At 51.9% G+C, this 22877-nt stretch overlaps 1 protein-coding gene and 1 long non-coding RNA gene across 5 annotated transcripts in view; one reads left to right on the top strand and one right to left on the bottom strand.

Annotated features, from left to right (window-relative positions):
* Positions 1 to 1743, bottom strand: part of LOC122681917 — a 68828-nt gene extending 67085 nt beyond the window's left edge. The window contains exon 1 of the long non-coding RNA XR_006337139.1: positions 1504 to 1743. This is a non-coding gene — a long non-coding RNA (uncharacterized LOC122681917). The remainder of the gene's footprint in view (positions 1 to 1503) is intronic.
* The window catches only part of SULF2 (sulfatase 2), a 127657-nt gene continuing 104898 nt past the window's right edge, over positions 119 to 22877 (top strand). For 2 of the 4 annotated variants that reach the window (XM_043884519.1, XM_043884515.1), the window contains exon 1: positions 1107 to 1253. The gene's annotated coding sequence lies outside the window, so the exon portion shown is untranslated. Of the gene's footprint in view, positions 609 to 636; positions 814 to 1106; positions 1254 to 22877 lie in introns of those variants that run through there. The other 2 variants (XM_043884517.1, XM_043884516.1) reach the window with 2 other exon arrangements.

Here is a 22877-nt window from a genome sequence, read left to right as displayed (position 1 = left end):
CCACTTTCTCCTCCTTTCTTTCCTATTCCCGGACCATTTCTGGGCAACTGGCAGCTATTTTCCCGTGAGCTCAAGTTAACGTCTCGAGGAGCTCCGGGGCGCGTGGGCAGTTCACCCTGAGATCTAGCCGCCGGCCCCGGCTGGAGTTAGCATCTCCGAAGACTAACGTGTGTGGTTAGAGGCGAGCGCCGGGCTTTCAGAGAAGGCAGTCGGGTGTTTGCAGACCAGGGCGAGCCCTTGTGAAAGCAGATAAAAGAAAACATTTATTAACGTGTCATTACGAGAGGAGCGCCCGGCCGGGGCTGTCGCAAGCCCCGCGCAACACCTGGCTTCTTCCAGCTCTAAGGGAGGAGAAAAAGAAAGCGGAAAGGAGGCAAGGATTCTTTCTCTTCGTTTCCAGCCAAGTGGACCTGATCGATGGCCCTCCTGACTTTATTGCGATATTTGATTTATTAGGGATGCCCCCCTCGCGCGCGTGTGTGCTAACACACACACCCCCGCGCAAGCACGCCTCGGGCCCGCGTCCCTCCCTCATTTCCACCTCCCGGGCGAAGCCCACAGCTGTTTCAACTCTCCACCGAGGGCGAGCGGGAGCGAGTGTGTGCCGGGTGAGTGTGCGTCTGTGTCCCGGCGAGGGTGCGCGCTCGGCGCCGGGAGCGCGGCCAGCGGGGTCCCGAGGCATCGGGAGGCGGAGTGCCGCTCCGACCCCCGCTCTCCGCCACTGCCCCGTCCGGGGCCGGACTTCGGGGCCAGGGCTGGACTTCGGCGCAGCAGAGCCTGGGCCAGCCGGGTGCCCTGTCCTTCCAGCCGGAGGTAAAGCGCTCGCGCGCGGTGGGGCGCCGGGAGGGCGCCGCGGCGGGGTCCCCGCGGCGGCCGGCCCGCTGCTCCCCGCCCCGCGCAGAGGCTGGGGGTGCAGGCGGGGGGCCGGGCCGAGCGGTGCCCGGGGGCTGGCTCGGGTGGCGCGGCGGGGCCGGACTAGGGCGATGCGAGAGCGGCCCGGGTGGGGCGCGGACCCGGACTTTGGCGAGGGCGGCGCGCCGGGGCGGGGGCCGAGGGGCGGCGGCGGCGGAGCCCGAGGGCGGAGAGGCGGAAGGAGGCGGAGGAGGGGAGGAGGAGAGGCGGCACTCGCCGGAGATGCGGCGGCGGCGGCAGCAGCGGCGGCGCGGAGTCCCCTTCTCCCCGCTGCCCGGCCGGGCTGCGGCAGAGGCGGCGGCGCCCCGAGCCGGGTGAGGCCGCTGGGGCCGTGCGCTCTGGTGAGTGGGGCGCGGGGGCCAGGTGGGCAAGGCGGGGGTTCCCGGCGGCCCTCGCCGGCCCCGGAGCCAGTGCGGCCGCGAGCGCCGCCCAGGTGAGCCCGGGGCCGGTCCCGACCGCCGGGCCCCGGCCCCGGCCCCAACGCGGAGCGCGGAGGTGGGACCCGGCGGGCAACGGGGTGGCGCCGGCGGGCCGCGGGAGGATGACCGGTTTGACCCCGCTGGCGGGCTGGGCGAGCGGGCAAGGACTTACCACCGCGCCCCTGACCCGCCGACACGCCTCGCGGAGCCGTGGAGGCCTCGGGGGCCGCGCTCCTGGACTCGCCGGCCGCAGGGGGATGGCCTCCTTGACCCTTTTGAGTTTAGACCCAGCGGAGCGGCTAGTAGCCAGACCACGTGGGGCTTGTCCGGGCAAGACATGGAAAAGCGGTGGACCGGATCTTCAGAGTGGGAACTTGCAGATACCGAAAGGGCAAATAGGATTATAAAGACAAACTTCCTCCCAGGCTGGGTCAGAACCAGTTCTCATCTCCTTGTAGACAGAGGCCCCGGGCGCCAGAGGATTTCGGAAGTATGACAGTGAAGCTGCAGCGATTTCTGAGTGTACTTTTTTTTTTTTTTTAAACATTCTTTATAGTAGTTCATTCATTCGTTCTACAAGCGTTTGTGAAGCACCTCCTGGTGCCTGGCACCACCGTTATGTTCCAGAGAGAAGCGATGAACAGAAAACCTGGTTTCTGAGCAGTGGAAGCTCTTAGTTCACTTGGAGGGCAGCTGGGGAAAGAGATGCAGTCTAAGGGGGGAAACGGCAAGGAGACACACACAAATCCTGATTTTGCCCAATGACCTCTGTCTGGAACTTCTTGTCTAGAGACTGAAAACCACTGTGCCTGCACACAGTAGGACAAGCCCATTTTGGCAACCCCCTTTCTCCTCCTCCACCTTCCTGAGAGTTCTGAATATTCCCTTCCCCCTCTCCTCTCTGGGCAGCCTTTCCTGCAGCTTGTTTTAATCACTTTTTGAGTTAAAAGTCAATATTTAATTAACCAAGTCATTACATTCAGCTTACGGTTGAATCTGGATATTTGCACATCTGTGCATGTTGGGGCGCCTGCCCGCACACCCCTCCATCTGTCCCCTGATTCTTTCCCACAGGGCTGCCCTCACTGTCTTTGCGGCAGAGAAGGGAGGATGCTCTCAAGCGGGTTCTCTGGGGGCCAGAAAAGCAGGGAGGATGGGCTTTCCCTGGAGGACGCCCCATGCCTCTCCCCGGAGCAGGAAGAGCTGCTCTCTTCTTGTAGTTTAATAGAAAAGGGGATTTCTTGCTGCATCTCCACTCCCCATTACAGAGCCACTGGAGGGTTTTAATTAAATTGCAACCATTCTGTATAGAAAGAGGGTGGGGAGGAGACTAAAGATCACTTACCTGGTGAGAGAGGTTCTCCCAGGTTTGCTTGTCCACGTGTGGAAGCTAGAGCTCATCACAACAGTCTGTCCAGGTGTGTAATTTAGTGTCCTCATTAGCAGCTCGAGGAGAGATGGCGGGCTTGGCTGATGGCTGTTGGATATTTGCATGTGAAGGATCTTCCTTCCTTGGGCCAAGTTTATGGACATAAATGCATGATGTTGGCATGGCTACAGTGGCTGAGAGGCAGTGTGGCTTGGGGCTTTGTGTATATTTATTGGGTTTCTTTAATTTGAGTTTATGGCATTTTCTGAAACCTTAATTACATGTTAAGTTTTCATACTTGAAGGTTGAATGATGAGTTGATTGTAGAAAGCCTCAGCCTGGAGAAGGACCCTGTGGCTGTGTGTGTGTGTGTGTGCGCGTGCGTGTGTGCATGCATACACACAGGCATGTGTGTGTCCCCTGCCCAACTCTTCCCTTCAATTGCCATCCTGAGGACCTAGCTGATGTGCACTCGCACACCCGGACACTTGAAGATCCTTTGGATTTGGGAATAACATTTCCCTCTTCCTTTCCCCGGATTTGTTTGATTTATCTGTTTGGACCTGCCTCAAGGGGGCAGAGTCTGGTCTCTAGAGTTAGCCAGATGGAGAATCACACCCAACTCCATCCAATCTGTTCTTACACTTCCTCCCCTCATAAAGAGACTGAAAGCCTTGCCCTGCAGAAGACCATCAGCATTTCTGACCAGCTCATGGTTAAGAGAGAGCTGAGTCTAGACTTGAGATGACAGTTAACACTTAAGTAGCTTCTAAATCCTTGTGCATAATAACATTTAATTCACCCAAAACTCCCAGGAGGCAGGTCTTCTGATTGTCATCGCGTTAAAGAGGAGGTAACTAAGTCACTGAGAGAATTGTGACTTTCCAACAGCCAGTCAGTCATCAAGCCAGGAATGGCGAGACCCTGGGGCACCAGGGTCCACTCGGACCCACCGAATCCTCCCCCGTCCTTGACCTTGGCCTCTTTTCCAAGTGTAGAAACACCTCGTGCAGCAGAAGAGAACATAATTAGACAATCAGACTTTGAAAGGCAGAAGCCCTTCAAACCTCCCGTGTTGGGGAGCCTGGGCTGTGCATTTTTAATCTCAGGGTTGGGGGTGCCTTGAGGAAAACACACGACTGCCTGGCCACGTTCCCTCCTCCCTACAAGTACACACACACACACACACACTCTCTCTCTCTTTCTCTCTCTCTCTCTCTCTCTCTCTCCTCTAGTCAGGATGCAGAGGGAACCATCACGCAGGGGCTGGCGTAAAAGAGCCGTGAAATCTGAGATGAGGGTTTGTGCCCCCTGAAGGTACAATGGGTCAAACTTCTCCTAGAGGTGCGGCCCTCTTGTGGTTGGTGATGGAGTCGCATGAGCCTGTCCCTAGAGGGGTGGTCCAAGAGGGTCCGGGGCCCTTTGTTTCAGGCCTGGGCCCTGTCAGACCAGTGGATGTGGCAGGCGCGGCCGCCTCTCAGGACTCACCTCCAGGCGAGGGAGGCCTCACCCAGGTTCCATGGGCCTCCTCGTGATGGGCCCTGGTGAGAAATCTGCAGGGCCCCTGATCTGGATTCAAGGCGCTGGCTAATTGGAAGATCATTAAGATCATTATAATTAATTGGCACCCTGATAAATGGCATGATTGCCTAATTGGGGTGGTTGCTAGGGAACGAGGCCTCACTCGGAGCCGTAAGGGGACGTGGTGTGGGGCTGGCCGCAGGTGGGTGTCAGGGTTACCAGCTCAGCCGGTTAATGGGTGGGAAGCCAGAGCCATCGTCCCTCGCATCAGCTGGTGTTCACTGGGCAACTGCTTGTGTAAATCACAAGTGGATTATCAGTTAGGGGATATTTTCCTAGAAGGACTGGAAAGTAACCAGGATCTTTTTTCTTGTAAGCAACAGAAAGCTGGGGGGGGTGGGGGGCGAGGCAGGGAGGGATCACAAATCAGTGTTGGGAGAGAAGGGGACTTACTGGCTTTCATGACCGAAAATTGCTAAGGGAACAGCTTCAGGCTCAGCTGAGTCACCGCTCAAGTTCTGGCCTGAGAATCTGTTCCTCTCCATCTCTGTGCTCCCTTCCGCAGGGCTGGTTTTTCCCTCTAGCTCCGAGGGGCAGGCAGGCTCTGGCACCACGGTCCGGAGAGCCAGCATGCCCGGCTACCAGCCCGGCTGTATGATCCACGGCACGTTACTTAGCCCTTCTCTGCCTTCGTGTTTTCATCCAGCCAATGACGATGATCATAGCACCCCTCTCCTGGCTGGTAGGAAAGGATAAAATGAGATCATCGGTGTCAAGTGCTTAGCCGGACATCTGACACAGGCAAGCCCTGGGGAAACACTGACTGTTCTCGTGACTAAGGTGTTGAGTTCAAGAGCTGTCCCCCTCATCCTCTCTGCTTTGAGCCCACCAGAAAAGAACAAGGTAATGCCCACCCAAGCCCCAGGCATCTATCTGATTGGACTGTTTGATGTCACATGCTCTCTTCAAGCTGATCAGTGGTCACAGAAATGAGCTGCTGACCATGGGCTTCAGGCCAGGCTCCCAGGCCCCACCCAGAAGTCAGGGGTTGGGGTAAACCAACTGAAACTCCAAAGCCCCAGGGGACATCGGGGAAAGGGAGGCTGGTTGCTGGTAAGGTGACAGCCAGTGCCTGTGATGGGGATGGGAGCGGACAGGAATGTGAGAGATCATGGCTGGATGGACCTGCTTCCAGTTCGGTTGAAGTGGGGACCATGGAAACAGCTGCTGGGTAGGCAGCCTCCCCTGCCCCTCACTGGGGTCAACAGCTATTAGAAGCCGAACTTTTCTCCCTCGGTGTCTGACGTGGGCCACCTGGCTTCAATTCTGTGCTTTCTGGTGGCCAGGGGCAGCGTTTGCCCAACCTTCCACCACGAAAGTCACCTGGAGGCTTTTGTTAAAAAAAAAAAAAACCAAAATTCTAGATCCTGCTGAATCAAACTCTCAGGGAAGGCTGTGGCTGTCGGAAGGGAACCAGAGTGCTGTGTGTGTGTGTGTGTGTGTGTGTGTGTGTGTGTGTTCCGTGTGTGTGTGTGTGTGTTCCGTGTGTGTGTGTGTTCCGTGTGTGTGTGTTCCGTGTGTGTGTGTTCCGTGTCGGCAGAGAGGTGGAAGGAGGGCCCTCGCGTGTGTTTACCTTGTCCTCCTGCCTGTTGCAGGGGCTGACAGAAGGCAGAGGAAATGCCCTAAGTGAGGTCAGGCATATAAAGGTGTTCTGTGTAGGTTAAGAGGGCATTCCTCTTATTTGTCAGTGCACATGTGTTTACTGAGAAGCTACAGGGCGCCAGGCTCTGTGTTAGGCATTAGGATGGGCAAGAGAGAGCCCTGCTGTTGTGGGATTTGCATTCCAGAGGGTGAGAAGATAATACACAAGCAAGCAAGTCCGAGACGTTTTCAGAAGGTGACGGCCTCTCTGGTGGAAACAAGGTGAAAGTGAAAGTGTTAGTTTCTCGTGGGGCTCTCTGCAACCCCGTGAACCATAGCCTGCCAGGCTCCTCTGTCCATGGGTTCTCCAGGCAAGGACACTGGAGCGGGTTGCCATGCCTTCCTCCAGGAACAAGATAGTAATATGACAAGAATGATGGGGTCGGGGAGCACAGCTTTTGGGAGGTGGTCAGGGAGGCCTCTGAGGATGTGACTTCTCAGCTGTGACCTACATTTTTTGAGATGAGTCAACAACCGAAGGACGATCTGGGGGAAGAGCATCCTGGGTAGAAGGAACAGCCAATGCAAAGGCCTGGAGATGGAGAGGGGTGGCCTATTTGAGACACCGGTTTAAAACACGAGGTGAAGTTCAGTGGTGTGAAGGGCAGTGAGTAAGAAGCGGGGGAGTGGGGAAATGAGGTCAGTGGTGAGAAACGAGGGCCAGGGCGAGAAATTCATTTTTTATTCAAATGAAATGGAAAACCATTGGAGAGTTTTAAGTCTGGGAGTGACAAGATCAGTATTTTAGAAAGATCTCAGTGGCTACCATGAGAAGGATGCTTTGTAAGAGGAAGCTGGGATATGAGTTTGGGAGCTGATATTGGCCAGGATTTTGGTGGTAGCAGAGGAGATGGAGTGAAAGGGGTGAATTGGAGATGTATCATGAAGGTGGAACCAGTGGAACCTTCTGATGGATTGGATGCTCAAAGTGAGGGAAGCACTGTAATTTCCAACCAAGGATAGCTTTGCCCCCCAGGGGACATTTAGCAATGTCTGAACATGTTTTGGGGGGGCTTCCCAGGTGGCGTTAGTGGTAGAGAACCCTGCTTGTCAATGCAAGAGACTGAAGAGACACGGGTTTAATCCCCAGATCAGGAAGATCCTCTGGAGGAGGGCATGGCAACCCACTCCAGTATTCTTGCTTGGAGAATCCTCATGGACAGAGGAGCCTGCTTTGGGCTACAATCCATCGGGTCGCAAGGAGTCAGACACGACTAAAGCAACTTAGCACAAAAACATGGAGATGTTTTTGATTGTCACAATTAGGGAGGGGATGCTACTGGTAACCAGTGGGTGGAGGCCAGGGATGCTGTTAAACACCCTTCAATGTGCAAGATACCCCCAACCCGGACAACGAAGAATGAGGCACCCCCAATATCTCTAGGGCCAAGGAGTCAAAGATAACTGGGCAGCTTGGTGTAGGGTGATTGGTGCAGAGAAGATGAGCAGAGAAGGTTTGGAGGAGGGAGGATGATCCAGAATTTAATTGTGGAGGTGTTGGGTGTGAGATAACATTCGTCCTGGGTGGCCAGAAGCTCACTGGGTGCTTGATACACAAGTCTGGAGCTGTATGGGGCTGGCAACTGAAATTAGAGAGTCATCAGTGCATCCATGTTATTTTAAGCCTTGGGACTGGACATGATCAGTTAGGGAGAATGTGTTTTGTTCACTTGTGGGGTTTCCGCCCTCTTCCCTCCCCACTGCAATGCCTGTCATGCATCTATTTGATGAATATTTTTAGCACGTCCCACACTCTCACCTCTTTCTGACAGTCCTGAGAAACCCCCAAAGGCTCAGGCTGAAACCACTGCCCCCACCCCTGTCCATCTCCTCATTGCTCTGCGATTAGCAGACAGAGCTAAACAGTCATCACTCTGCAGCAGATGCCCTTGGGAAATTGCTTAAGTTCATAAGGATCCTGGCCCTTAAACAGGCAGCACAGTGCCTCCTTGGTAGAACAGCTGTTAGCCTGGTCTCCAGAGCGTCTCCTCCAGCCCAGACCCAGACTTCATGGAATTCTCTCTAACCAGCAGCCGCCACTGTTTTGAATTTTCCACGGTCTCTTAATATGATTCCAAAACACACGTTGCCCAGTGGCCCTGGCTTCTGATGTGTAGCTTCACCTTGCAAAAGGCCTGGATCCACTGCTTTGCACACCTGGGCCTCGCTTGAAACTTGGATGAGTTCTATCCCAAACTCTAGAGTCGTTATGAAGCAGGGCTTGTGTGTGAGCTGATGGGGCGGGCCATCCCCAGGGACTGTGAGGGGTACCCAAGATGTGTTTGGCCAGGTGGAAGCCAGATGTGTTAGGGGAAGAATGCTGTCAATTGCCTTTCTTATTGAGTCAAGACCAGGGCCCCAGTGGGTGACTTGACCCACCTTGGCAGCCAGAAAAGGGGAGTGTTTTCTTAAAAAACATAAGTCCAGGAGATGTTCATGCTCTGGTGAAAATTAGATCATCCAAAAGCAGCATTTCTGGCATGTTCTAGACACAGGCAGTATCCACAGACTTCTGATTGCAGGCCACTTACCTCAATATTTCAGAGAACAGGAAAGCCTACTAGAGTCTTAGTGGTTTGGAGTCCTAATCATCTGAGTGTGAATCAAGATGTATTCACTACAAGTAACAGAATTCCTGGCTGAGGGTGTCTTATACAATAGAAAACACTTAAATCTCACATAACAGGAGTCCAAAGCAGGGGAGCCCAGAGGCCAATTTGTTGGTAAAATAGTGTCATCAAGAACCCAGGACGGGCCTGGTGCGCTGGGAAGACCCAGAGGGATCGGGTAGAGAGGGAGGTGGGAGGGGGGATTGGGATGGGGAATACATGTAAATCCATGGCTGATTCATGTCAATGTATGACAAAAACCACTACAATATTGTAAAGTAATTAGCCTCCAACTAATAAAAAAAAAAAAAACAAACCCAGAATATTCCTAGCCTGTTTGTCTGTCCTCAGCATGTCTTTGGTCTTTGTTGCTTCATGATCTTAGATGGCTGCCACAACTCTGGACATCACATCTGCGTCAGTTTAGTTGCTCAGTCATGTCAGACTCTTTACAACCCCATGGACTGCAGCACGCCAGGCCTCCCTGTCCATCACCAACTCCCGGAGCTTGCTCATACTCATGTTCATCGAGTCGGTGATGCCATCCAAGCATCTCATCCTCTGTTGTCCCCTTCTCCTGCCCTCAATCTTTCCCAGCATCAGGGTCTTTTCCAATGAGTCACTTCTTCACATCAGGTGGCCAAAGTATTGGAGTTTCAGCTTCAGCATTAGTCCTTCCAATGAATACCCAGGACTGATCTCCTTTAGGATGGACTGGTTGGAGCTCCTTGCAGTCCAAGGGACTCTCAAGAGCCTTCTCCAACACCACAGTTCAAAAGCATCAATTCTTCAGCACTCAGCTTTCTTTATGGTCCAACTCTCATATCCATACATGACTACTGGAAAAACCATAGCTTTGACTAGATGGACCTTTGTTGGCAAAGTAATGTCTCTGCTTTTTAATATGCTGTCTAGGTTGGTCATAACTTTTCTTCCAAGGAGCAAGTGTTTTTTGATTTCATGGCTGCAGTCACCATCTGCAGTGATTTTGGAGCCCAAAAAAATAAAGTCTCTCACTGTTTCCGTTGTTTCCCCTATCTATTTGCCATGAAGTGATGGGACTGGATGCCATGATCTTAGTTTTGTGAATGTTTAGTTTTAAGGCAACTTTTTCACTCTCCTCTTTCATCAAGAGGCTCTTCTTCTTTGCTTTCTGCCAAAAAGGTGGTGTCATCTGCATATCTGAGGTTATTGATATTCCTCCCAGCAATCTTGATTCCAGCTTGTGCTTCATCCAGCCCAGCGTTTCTCATTTTCTCATGATGTACTCTGCATATAAGTTAAATAAGCGGGGTGACAATATGCAGCCTTGATGGACTCCTTTCCCGATTTGCAACCAGTCTGTTGTTCCATGTCCAGTTCTAACTGTTGCTTCCTGACCTGCATACAGATTTCTCAGGAGGCAGGTCAGGTGGTCTGGTATTCCCATCTCTTTAAGGATTTTCCATAATTTGCTGTGATCCACACAGTCAAAGGCATTAGCGTAGTCAATAAAGCAGAAATAGATGTTTTTTTGGAACTCTCTTGCTTTTTTAATGATCCAGTGGATGCTGGCAATTTGATCTCTGGTTCCTCTGCCTTTTCTAAAACCAGCTTGAACATCTGGAAGTTCATGATTCATGTACTGTTGAAGCCTGGCTTGGAGAATTTTGAGCATTATTTTGGTAGTGTGTGAGATGAGTGAAATTGTGCGGTAGTTTGAGCATTCTTTGCATTGCGTTTCTTTAGGATTGGAATGAAAACTGACCTTTTTGAGTCCTGTGGCTGCTGCTGAGTTTTCCACATTTGCTCGCATATTGAGTACAGCCCTTTCACAGCATCATTTTTTAGGATTTGAAATAGCTCAGCTGGAATTCCATCACCTCCACTAGCTTTGTTCGTAGTGATGCTTCCTAAAGCTCATTTGACTTTGCATTCCAGGATGTCTGGCTCTAATCCAGTGATCACACCATCGTGATTATCTGGGTCGTGAAGATCTTTTTTGCATAGTTTCTCTGTGTATTCTTGCCACCTCTTCTTATCATCTTCTGCTTCTGTTAGGGCCATACCATTTCTTTCCTTTATTGTGCCCATCTTTGCATGAAATGTTCCCTTGGTACCTCTAATTTTCTTGAAGAGATCTCTAGTCTTTCCAATTCTGCTGTTTTCCTCTATTTCTTTGCATTGATCACATCCCCATACAAAATGGGAATAGAGAGCAGGACTCCTTGCTATCTCTTTTACTTAGCAAAATTCTTCCAAGGATACCCCCATACCAGCAGACTTAGCTTTATGCTTCACTGGCCCAGGGTTGGGTTTACCTCACCTCTAAGCCAAACACTGACCAAGGGAAATAGGTTTTTTATGTTTGACTTAGCTCAGTGGTTCGCCAAATTAGCAGGCCAAACACCCTCTTCTTATAGCAGATGTATTTTGCCCAGTTTCCCTGAAGTAAATTCATAGATTATATAACGTATCTGCACATATATTTTAAGAATCAATAAAGTATCCTGACAGTAATTTAAAGAAAAACTAAAAAGGAAATTGATTTATAATTAAGCTATATATTGAGCCTATGAACACTTAGCACAAGTACCTTAGAGGGTGTAATGAAGCAGGTGTTCACACTGGGGTAGAATCATGTAGATCTGACAGCTCCAAATGCAGTGAGATACATACAGATGTTTGGCTTTGACAGCTCGAAGACCACCGATGCTATAGCCATACGCAATATGCTTTTTCAAAATAGAGAACAACCTACCAAAATTTCCGAGTGAAGCAAACTACCGTCTTCCCTCAAGTTCCCTGGTGATCATATTCCCGGAAGACATGGTTTAGGATAGAACCGCACAAAAACATCTTTTGTGTTTATATGTGAAATGGAGTTCATGTCTAAGGTCAGGCAGTGTAAAAAGCTATTTCACCTCCGTGGATGTCTGGCGGGATGTTAGAAAGTCGTGCTGGAAATGGGGTGATTCTTCACTGTGTGGAGCATTGTGAATTATCCACCTTCCCTGCACCCCCGCTAGACCCCAGAAGCACCCCCCAGTCACATGACAACTGAAAACTCATGAATTCCTGAGAAACACCTCTTGGTGGGACGATTTCACCCCCCTGAGTCTACTGGCTTAGACTAATGCTGGTTGTTGCCAGAGGGCAGCAAGTTCCACCCCCTGAAAAAATTGGATCCTATGGACCAAAGAACGGCCAGAGGGAAGGCTCATGCAGTTTCTGCCTCAGAGTTGTCCCCAGGCTCCTTTCTGCCCCTCACCCTCCTATTGACATATTCCTGAAATGTCCCGGTCGGTCTAGCCAGTGAGATAAACCCACGTGGTTGGCACGGATTGGCCTCTGCTGTGAATGGGGTGATGAGTTCTTGGGCTCATCTGGGTATTGGTGGTTTCCACCTGGGCAGGAGATGAAGCTGGTACAGGCGATTGCACAGAAGAACTCGCTGAGAATCCATGTGTCATAGTGGGTAAGGGCATGGACTCCGGAACCAGACTTCCTGGTTCAAATCCCAGCTGGGCCACGCCGAAGCTAGGTGGAGCTGGCCAAGTCACTTAACCTCTGTGAGCCTCAGATACCTCTTCTGTAAAACGCAGGTAATCCCAGTAGCATCCTCCTAGAGTTACTGTGAAATACCAGAACAGTGTGTGGGTGCATGGGACATTGCCTCAAAAGGCAGATATTATTATTGCTTATATTTGTAGATACTTTTTAGCTTTTTTGAGTTGAGATATAATTGACATGTAACACTGTATTCATTTTAGATATATACACATAACGATTTGATATATGTACACATTGCAAAATGATTACCCCAGTAAGTTTTAACATCCATCCCACACATACTTAGTTTTGTTTTTTTTCTCTATGATAAGAGCTTTTCAGATCTACTGTTAGCAACTTTCAAACATACAATACAGTTTGTTAATTATAGTCACCACACTGTAACTCACATCCACGAGACTTACTTATTTTATATCTGGAAGTCTGTGCCTTTGACCCCCTTTACCCATTTCACTTATCCTTCACCCGTCAGTTTTGCAATCACCAACATGCTGTCTATCTGTGAGTTCAGTTATGGCTTTGGTTTTTTAGATTTCACTTATAAGTGAGATCATGCAGTATTTGTCTTTCTCTGACTTATTTCACTTAGTATAATGCCCTTAAGGTCCATCTGTGTTGTCACAAATGGCAGAAGTTCTTAATTTTTATGGCCGAATAATCCACTGTAGACGTATACCACATTTTCTTTGTCCACTCATCCATCAATGGACTCTTTGATTGTTTCCATATCTTGGCTGTTGTTAAGTAATGCTTCAGTGAACATGGGGTGTACAGATAGGTTTTTGAGGGATTTCATTTCCTTAGGATTAACACCCAGAAGTGGAATTGCTGGGTCACGTGGCAGTTCTAGTTTTAATTTTCTGAGGAACCCCTATACTGTTTTCCATCATCGCTGCATCAGTTCTTTTCAGCTTTGAAGTGCTTTTACACCTAGCATCCTGTGTGGTCTTTTCAGCCATTCTGCTTATGAGAAAGGCCACTGGTCTCCCTCCTCCTGCTGAGAAACGTCCAGCTTAGAGAGACGGCAGCAGGCTGAAGGCATGACTGGGCTCAGGGCTTGATTCTGTGACTTCTGAGCTGATGAGCTATATCATGTTCGCCCCCTGCCCTGACCTGCCCATCTCCTCTTTTGGGCCTCGGCGAGGCCCTCTTAGGAAAGGAGCTGATCTGTAGGGGACAGACCTCGAGGAAATGGTGTGCGTGTGTCCTCGGAGCCCAGGGTGGGGCTCGTCACCATGTGGACAGGGAGATGCCTGTGAGTAAGCAGGGGTTCCTAACCGAATCTCCGGGGGGGCTCTTAAGTTCCAGTGCCCACACCGTACCCAGACCAACAAACTCAGCACCCCTGGGGGTGGGCCCCCGGCATCAGGCTATCTTACAGCTTCCAGATGATTCCAACGTACAGCTGAAGTTGGAGGGCTCCTGAAGCAGGAGAGTAGGTGCCTGATGGGGTGCATTTCTGCAAAGTCACAAAAGGGCTTGTGGGGGCTGGCAGCTCCTCGAAACAACCCTCCCTCCAGGGGCCTGCTGCACCCACAGTAAAATCTCCTTGGCCCTGCACCACCTGGCCTCCACTTCCGTCTCACTGCACACCCCTCTAAGCGCGTGACCCGCAGACACACTGGCCTCCTCTGCCTTCGGATGCCTCTGTTGAAAGTGCTGAAGTGAGAGCTGGAGAGAAAGAGACATGTGGGTTTCAGGTTTTCCTCACCCCGGGCCCACGTCACTCGGTTCCATTACTTGCCTGGCCCACATGGGCCTTGGCGTTTGCCTTTTGTTGCTACACTATGCTCACACCAAAGGGCCACCCTTCTAGGGGCAATATGTTGCAATTTCATTTATTTTAATGATAATAAAATCTAGTATCTATGGGGTACTTGTTGCCAAGCGTTTAATCATCGGGAAAGTGTTCTTTGCTCAATCATGTCTGACTCTCTTGCGACCCCATGGACTGTAGCCCACCAGACTCCTCTGTCCATGGGATTCTCCAGGCAAGAATACTGGAGTGGTTTATCATTTCCTTCTCCAAGGGATCTTCCTGACCCAGGGATTGAACCTGGGTCTCCTGCATTGCAGGCAGATTCTTTACCATCTAAGCCACCAGGGAAGCCCTTTAATCATCATGACAATCCTTTTAACCAGGGCCTGTTATCTCCATTTCGAAGTTGAGGAAACTGAGGCAGAGGATGTGATGCCCTCACAGGAAAAGGGGGCTCAACTTGTTCATCTCTGTAGCAGCCTACCAGCTGTTTGAAACTGATTGAAAGAATGAATGAATGATGTTCTCCGCTAAGTGTTCTTCTGAGTAAAGCCACTGGCCCCAGGAGACAAAAGTCCCGACTCACCATAGGAAAGCTTCCAGGCGCAGGGACAGGCTCTCGTCAGTGTCCTTCCAGGCTCTTCAGCTGTGTGTCTGCTGTGTGACAGATCACTCCCGGCTCAGTGGCTTAAAGCAACGATTATTTCTAACAAGATTGTGGGTTGCCAGGTGGTTCTCGATTTGAGTGATGCCAGCTGGAAGGTCCCAAATGGCTCCATCCGAATGGCTGTCAGCGACTGTTGGTCCAGAAACGGGTGCTCACGTGCGGCCGTCAGCTGAAGGGCTCCATCCTCCTCCACGTGGTCTTTCCTCTTGTCTGCTTGTACCTCCTCACGGTGTAGCGTCTCAGGATAGCCTGACTTCTAAGACCGCACATATAAAAGCTGCCAGGCCATCTTAAGGCTTCCGCTTCGCAAGTTCTGGGGGCCTGGGGGCTGGAGTGGCCATCAGCCTCCTGGAGGAAGGGTTCCAATGAGATAAATGCCCCCCTGCTTTTTCTGTTCTTAACATTCCATTTGAGGGTCAGGGGCCCAGTAAGAGAGTCTGGCCAGCTTTGGTCATGTGATCACCCTTGGGTGACATGGCAGGAGACAGTGGGGCATCTTAGCAGGAGAGAGAGAGAATCCTCGAAAGGAAATTGGGGTGCTGTTGTCAAGGGAAGGGGACCAGATGCTGGCCAGAAAGGAGGACTTAGAAACCTCTGCACAGCCCCTGAATAAGGGGCTCTGCCCCAGGATGAGCAGCTGGCATTGTAGAATGATTGGATGGAGGATGGATGGATGAATATTTTTCGAGTCTGCTATAAGTGTATGCCCAAGTCTGTATGACGCTGTTCCAGGCAGGGGCGCCATATTTCAGGCACTGCTAGGGGTTTGGGAGCCCCACCTTCATTATACGGGCCAAAACTAGCTCCCAGAATCCCGGCCATGCTCAGCATCTTCACCCCAAAGATGGGGCCGATTGAAGCTGGCCCTTGGAAAGGAGAGGGTGCGTGGTGGTAAGGGACCAGCCAGCTCAGTGGGTGGGCTCTTGCCTCCCCACCGTGGACACCAGGAGCCCGGGCCCCACTCCCTTTCTTCCAGCCATTGTGCACCCGGACAGCCAGGACACCTGCTGACACCCAGTGAGTCCCCCAGAGACCGAGCCCAGCTCCGAGAACACCTCTGACCCCGGCGCTCCTCCCCTGTGGCGGTCTATTTCCAGCTGCTGCTAATTAGACAGCACAGCACGCCAGGGTTGGAAACAGATCTGTCATTCGACATTCTCCCTGACTTCCATCTCTAAATTTAGCGGGTTATTTGGTAAAAGTTGCTTTAGACGCCCTCCCCCGCCTGTGAGTACAAGCTTCTCAAATGATTGTAAGCTTCAGGCTGTTTCCAAGGTGAGCTAATGAGACACGCATCTGCTAATAGCAGGGTGTGATGATGAGTGAGCAGCACGCGGCTGTGGATTGGGTGAAAGGGGAGAAATAACTGCATTATAAATACCGGGCAGTCAAAATAGGCTTTCACCCCTTTTATGTGTATGCAAGAGACTGCAATCTCTGAAAACCTAAATACAGGGTCTGTGGGGGTAAACAGTGCTGAGAACCGGTGGGGTTAACACATGGGAGGGGGTGGGACTGGAATCACCAGCCCTGGCCACGGCTGTCTACACCGAGAACCAGCCCACAATTAGGCGTGAATAATGACTCTGTTGAGGTCCGACTTTATTGCTTTTGGCCAAAGGCCTTTTGCAGAAATAACTCTGTAGCTCGCTGCCAGGGAAGCTTTTGTCCACAGCCAAGACAAAAGAACAAAGAACAGAGGTGGGAAGAACTGTATCTGATTCCTGTTTCCCCTAAACACCCAGGAAGGGTAGCAGGTGTGGCCTACCGGGAAAGTGTGGGCTGAGGGCAGGTGACGTGCAACCTTACCTATGCCAGGCGACCACTCCTGCTCCCTGCTCCTGCCGTTCTGGTCTTTACTCTGATCTGCACATGGACCCTGCTCGTTCCTACCACAGGCCCTTTGCTTGCGCTTTTCCCTTGCTTAGAAAGCATTGTGCCCACGACTGACTTCTGCACCCCACTTCTGGTGTCAACCCAGACACCACCTCCTAGAGGCCTCCCCTGATTTACCCTATCTTGTCATCCTGACAGCTCCTGACAAGGCTCTTCAGATCATCTGGAATTAATCTTCATTTGTTAAATATCTGTCTCCCCCACTAGAAGGTCAGCTCCTTCAAGACAGAGGCCTGGCCTGCCTCAGGTTCACTGCTGTCTCCCAGCATTCCACACAGCACTGGCACAGAGTAGGTGCTCAGAAAAGACCACACAGCTGCGAAGGGTAGCAAATGGGCCCCCAGGCAAGCTCCAGGGGAGCTTTGTTTGGTCTGCTCAGAGTTTAAAATGTAGTGACTGTTTTGATTTTGCAAACGGCACCTCCAGCAGGGCACTCCCCACCCCTCCCTGTGACCCTAAACCCTTGTCACTCACTCACGACTCTAGCCTGGGTCCTGCAGGCATTTGAGTTTGTGTCCTCACTTTAGACAAAGGCCGTGGCACACAGGTGTGTCTCCACGGGTGACCATTACCACATCAGACTTCCTGTGAGCCAGCCCACCCGCCTCCAGCCCACCCAGTCCCACCGAGTGGACTGAGTCTTGCTTCCTGGTGGGCGGGACCCAGGGGTCCTGGTCGTAAGAGCCCCTGCCCGGCGTTAATGACGTTGAACTTCCTCGCGCTCTCTTTTGAGCCTCTGAGTCATCAATGAGGCCTGTTCCCCTTGCAAGAAAATGTCCGGTATCCCTGGCAAGCAGCAATTTAGCCGTAATGTCACTGTATTTGTTTCTCTGTGCTGCTGTCTGTTTATGGCCGGGGTTCTCACCTGGGGGGCGATTTTGCCCCCCTCCCCCAGGGGACATTAGGCAATATCTGGAGACGTTTTTTACCGTCACCATTGGGCGTGGGTGCCTCTTGCGTCTAACAGGTGGCGGCCAGGGACGCTGCTCAGCGCCCTGCGATGCGCAGCCGGTGCAGAGGACGACGCAGCCCCAATGGCCGCAGTGCCCAAGTCGAAAGACCCGGTTTAGGGTAGGCGGCGCTCATTCCCCGCGGAGGGAGGAAACTGCCTCCGTAACTGCATTTACTGAAATAAGAAAGGGGGTGAACGGAAAACCACCTGGCACAAACACCAGTGCAGGTGATAAGCAGAACTTCCGAGACCCTGACATATGGGGTGCTGGGGTCAAGGTCAATCAGGTCGCCCTTTGGGGAGCTGAGCAGACCATTAGCTCCACACCAGAAGCCCCTGCCCATCTTGCCAGAACATTCCTGGCAGCTGCCTATCAAACCTTAGCAGTCGATTCTGGGAGAAGCAACATGCCCTCGGGCCGAGTTCTGGAAGGTGAGGAGCTGTGTGCAGCTCTCCTGCCCAGCCAGGCTGTCTTAACCTCCCAAACCCCGCCCAGCAGCCCCCAGCTGAAGTCTCCCACTGCGACAAGCCAGCAGCCCACCCACGCGACCAGGGCTGACAGCCTCATGGCCTGGGCGGCCTCCCAGTGGACAGTGACCCTGAGCAGAGGGTCACAGCCCACGTCAGCAGGAGGAAAGGACCCGGGGAAGTGAGGGCCAGTTCCCCAAAATCAGATCACCCACTTCTGCTTGGGTTCCTGCGAAGAGGAGGTGGCTTCCTTTCTACTTACAAAGAAGGGACTTTTTAAAAAGCAGGAATAAGTCAATGTTTTCAATGCAGATCTAACTGGGGCACCTCTGTTCTCTGAAGTGGCACAGGAGGAGAGGCTGTTACCGCACGCTCACGCCTAGGGCAAGCTTGCTTTCTGCCTCTTCTGCTCCCTTCAGAATCAGCTGAGCACAGGCCCCATTGATCTAACCCCTTTGGGTCATTCACAAAAGAGGAGAGGGGTTGGGGAGCCTTCCGGTCACCCCAGGACTTCCTGAGGCTCGGGGATCTTTGATATGGGCGTGGGCACAAATTCCAAAGCTTGGCAGGTGCAGACAGATGGAGTCTGACTCAGATGCCGTTTCATTTCCTAGAAGGGTGACGTGTGCAGGGGAGAGGCTGCCACCCCCTGGTGTACCCAGGCCTTCATAACTTGGCAGGGCCTCCTGTGTTTTCTTGGAGAAGGAAATAGCAACCCACTCCAGTATTCTTGCCTAGAGAATCCTGTGGACGGAGGAGCCTGGAGGGCCGCTGTCCGTAGGGTCGCACAGAGTCAGACACGACTGAAGCGACTTTTCATGCGTGCATGCATTGGAGAAGGATATGACAACCCACTCCAGTGTTCTTGCCTGGAGAATCCCAGGGACAGAGGAGCCTGGTGAGCTGCCGTCTATGGGGTTGCAGAGAGTCGGACACTACTGATGCGACTTAGCAGCAGCAGCCTGTGTTTTCTCGGGCCCACAAGGTAACCACCACATGTGCACCTCCAGTGCGGTCTTCTCCTTCCTCTCTCTGGAGGCGGGGCATGCCCCGTGTCCCCTCCATGGATCTGGCCAGGCTCGCGTGTCACTGGTGACCAGTAGAATGGTGGGAGTAAGGCTGGGGACAGCAGAAAAGATGAGGTTCGATCAGAAGAGATGAGGTTGGGACTTCCCTGGTGGACCAGTGGTTAAGACTCCAAGATCCAAATGCAGGGGACCTGGGTTCAATCCCTGGTTGGGGTACTAGATTCCAAATGCTGCAGTTAAGACCCAGTACAGCCAAATAAATTTTAAAGAGAAGTCCCACCTGGGCTGGTGGGATGCTCACTTTTGGAGCCCTAAGCTGCTGCAGAAGAAATCAGTCACCAGCCTGGGGCTGCCATGCCGTGAGGAAGCCCAAGCCACATGGAGAAGCCCCCTCACCCGCTACCCAAGGCTCCAGGCCACTGCCACCAAACTGAGGATTCAAGTCCCCAGCTTTTGAGTCTTTTCAGCTGTGGCCTCAGGCGCAATAAAGCAGGGACCAGCCCTTTCTGCTGTGTCCCACTGGAATTCCTGAACCCAAGTCCCTGAGCATAAAAAAAAAAAATTTCCACTGCTATGTTTGGAGGTGAAGTGTTACATAGGAATGGCAACCCACTCCCATACTCTTGCCTGGAAAATTCCATGGACAGAGGAGCCTCATAGGCTACAGTCCATGGGGTCACAGAGTCGGACCCGACTGAGCGACTTCACTGTCACTTTGTGGACAGAGGTGGTCACTGGACCCCCTGGCATGCGCCGGTCTTCCCTCTGTTCAGCCAGTCCTTCACTCATTCATTCACAGTACTTGGAATCTCACTTCTCACCCTTTTGCTGCTCCCACCCCGGTCCAGACCCGGTCCACAGCCATCGTCTCACTGGCCTCGGTGTGTCCACCCTTGCTCCCTGTAGCCTGCTCTCCGCACACAGCCAGAAGGACCCTGGTAAAACCTACATCCAAGCGCAGCACCCCTGGGCTAGACTGTTCCAAGTCCCCCTCACTCAGCTCCACCCCAACCATACGTGTCCCCATCATGTTCCTCAAACACCCCGGCCACATTCCTACCTCAGGACACTTGCATTTGTCTCTACGCCTGGAACACTGTTCTCCTGAATATCCACAAGGCACTTTCCTTCACCTCTTGGAGGACTCTGCCCATGTGTCATCTCTCAGAGAGGCCTTGCTACCCTCCTATTTAAAGGTCCCCACACCAGCACGTTCCACTCCCTCCCCTTAGGACTCATCACCTCATGTGCTTGTCTTTTATTTTGGTGTCTGATCCACATCAGAGTACTCATTTCTGGGTCCTTAGCACACAGAACAGGGCCTGATGCATAGTTATTGTTGTTCAGTCACTCAGTCTTGTCCAACTCTTTGTGACCCCATGGACTGCAGCACGCCAGGCCTCCCTATCCATTGCCAACTCCCAGAGTTTGCCCAAGTTCAAGTTCATTGAATCGGTGATGCCATCCAGCCATCTCATCCTCTGTCACCCCTTCTCCTCCTGTCTTTAGTCTTTCCCAGCATCAGGGTCTTTTCCAATGAGTTGGCTCTTCGCATCAGGTGGCCAAAGTATTGGAGCTTCAGCATCAGTCCTTCCAATGAATATTCAGACTGATTTCCTTTAGGATGGACTAGTTGGATCTCCTTGCTGTCCAAGGGACTCTCAAGAGACTTCTCCAGCACCACAATTTGAAAGCAACAATTCTTCAGCTCTCAGCTTAGTTTATGGTGCAGAGTAGGTTCTCAGTAAATATTTGTTAACCTAAAGAACTAGCGCCCAGGGGGCTGAGCCAGGGGCTGAGGCTATGGAGTAAGAAAGAGACAGCCCCCACCCATGCAGAGCTTCCGGTGGGGAAAACAACTCCCTGCAAGATACACACTCCAGCAGAAGAGTGCATCGAGCAATCAGACGTGGTGAGGGGTGCTCTGAAGAGAACAGACCTTGGATGAGGCCAGGACTCAGGGAGGCCTCTGCGGGGAAGGAGGGGAGAGGACCTCCCTGTCCGCTTTAGGCTCCACTGATCCAGACCCGGGGAACAGTCTGTTTTTCTTGGCAGGTGAGGAAACTGGGGCAGTTCAGAACCAGAATTCAGGACTCCCATGCCCACATTTCTTCCCCTTTTCTGCACCACCGTCCTCTCGTCAGCAAATAAGGAGAAGGAAGGTCTGCCTGTGATAAGGCAGAGGGGGGCCCAGGCCAGGGGCTAGTGGCTGCGTTGTCAGATGTCTGTACACGGAGGCAGACGGTGTCCGGGAAGCCGCCTGAGTCAACTCTCTGCCCCCAGCCTGCTCTACTGGTTGGGCTCATTCGGTTGCAAGTGACCGAGAAAGCAATTCTGAGTGACCTAAGAGAGCAGGAGAATTTGATTCACGTTCTCAGAGAGTCAAAGTGTGAGGAAGTGACCCTAAAGGAAAGAAGAGCCCTCAAAGCCACTGAAGGACGTAGAAGAATCCCTGGGTGCCCAAAACAAAGACCCCAGAGTGGATCTTCCTCCTTCGGGCTTAGCCAGATCCATGGTCTCGAATGTTGGCAAAACCCAAGAACGTTCTATTTTGAAGCTGTGTTTTCTTCTATGTGGTGCCTTCATTCCAACTCTACATGAGGCAAGATGGCATCAGAGACTTCCCTCATCCTTGTGGTGGACTGACATGGACCAAGTTAGCCGGCTGGAAATAAGAGGCACCTCTTCCTAGTCAGACCAAAGCACCTGGATTGGTCTGCTGGACTGGTCACTGAGGCAGGGGGTTCAGAAGGCTCGGACGGGCTCAGATCTGATAAAGGCTCTGCTCAGATATTTGAGTGTGTAAATATATGGTCCCTCACTTGGTATGCAGAACACTTTGATGCTCAGCTTCTCAAGACTTCAAGTTATATCATTTTTAAACTTTCTTTGAGCTCGCTCTATAATCCATGACTCCATTCTAAGAGTTCACCTGTGGTTTATCATTATTTCCGGTCTTGTTTTCTGACACTTCTCACTGTTCGCTGGACTCTTTCGACTCCAGCTTCTGATATGTTGACTCCTTAGAATGTCAGCTCCATGAGGGCAGATATTTTTTTTTTCTTTCACTATTTTACATGCAGTGCCAAGAACTATGCCTGGCATAGAGCAGGCGTTTGAGAATCCCTTGGCAGATAAATAGTTGTGCAGGCAACTGGGTTCTTGGGCTCTTCTCTTTATGCCCTAATTTCCTTTCCAGATCCTGAGCCCTCGTCTTGAAACCTGATCTTTCCCTCCATCCTCTGAGGACCCTTCTGTTTCTTGTCTTGCGGGCTTGGTTCTCTGCTGAAATTCCAAGGACAGTTACAGAGAGCCACCTGACCCTTGGACTTGGTTCAGTGAAACAGAGAGAGTCTGTGGACTGTAGATAGCAGGAGCTCCTGTCCTTTCTTTGACAGCCCTGGAGAGGAGGACAGCCAAGCTTCCTCTCCCCAGCAAGGGGAGATGCGGGGGGAGTGTAAGGTTTACCAGGTGTGCATGTGTCATACTCTGTCTAGACAGTTTCTAGGCTCTCGAGGTTCGGGACCACACATCTCACTCCTCCCACAACGCCTGCTACTTGCTGAAGCTATTTCCCCTGCCTGAGGCACTCTGTCCTCCACGCCTTCTTCAGAGTCTACCCAAATCCTCTGGATTTTTCAGAACTTTGTTCCTCTTAGGCTTCTCAAACGTTTCTCTGTAAGGACTCCTCCACGCAGCCATCCCTGCCTGCCCGCAGACCAACAGTTCCCCCTTTTTCTTCCTGTTTCTACAACACATTTAACCTCAGCTTCTAGTATCATATGTCAGTTTCCAAGTAAACGGAGGAGTCAAGAGAGGACTCTGGGGTCAGGGTATCTGGGGAATGCTATCTCCGGCACGCTATCCGCTTGCTTTGTCAGCACAGGTACCCTGCAGGAAACAGATGGTGCCTCCCACAGAGATGTAAAATGAATAATACAGATCTCTGGGGCTAGAGGACAGTGGGGACCATTCGCTGGAACCTGGCAAGGGCCACCCACAGGAGCAGTGGACCTTCAGTGGA

This window comes from Cervus elaphus, chromosome 23 (assembly GCF_910594005.1).
Source record: "Cervus elaphus chromosome 23, mCerEla1.1, whole genome shotgun sequence".
Taxonomy (NCBI): Eukaryota; Metazoa; Chordata; class Mammalia; order Artiodactyla; family Cervidae; genus Cervus; species Cervus elaphus.
This window is presented reverse-complemented; position numbering and strand designations above follow the sequence as displayed.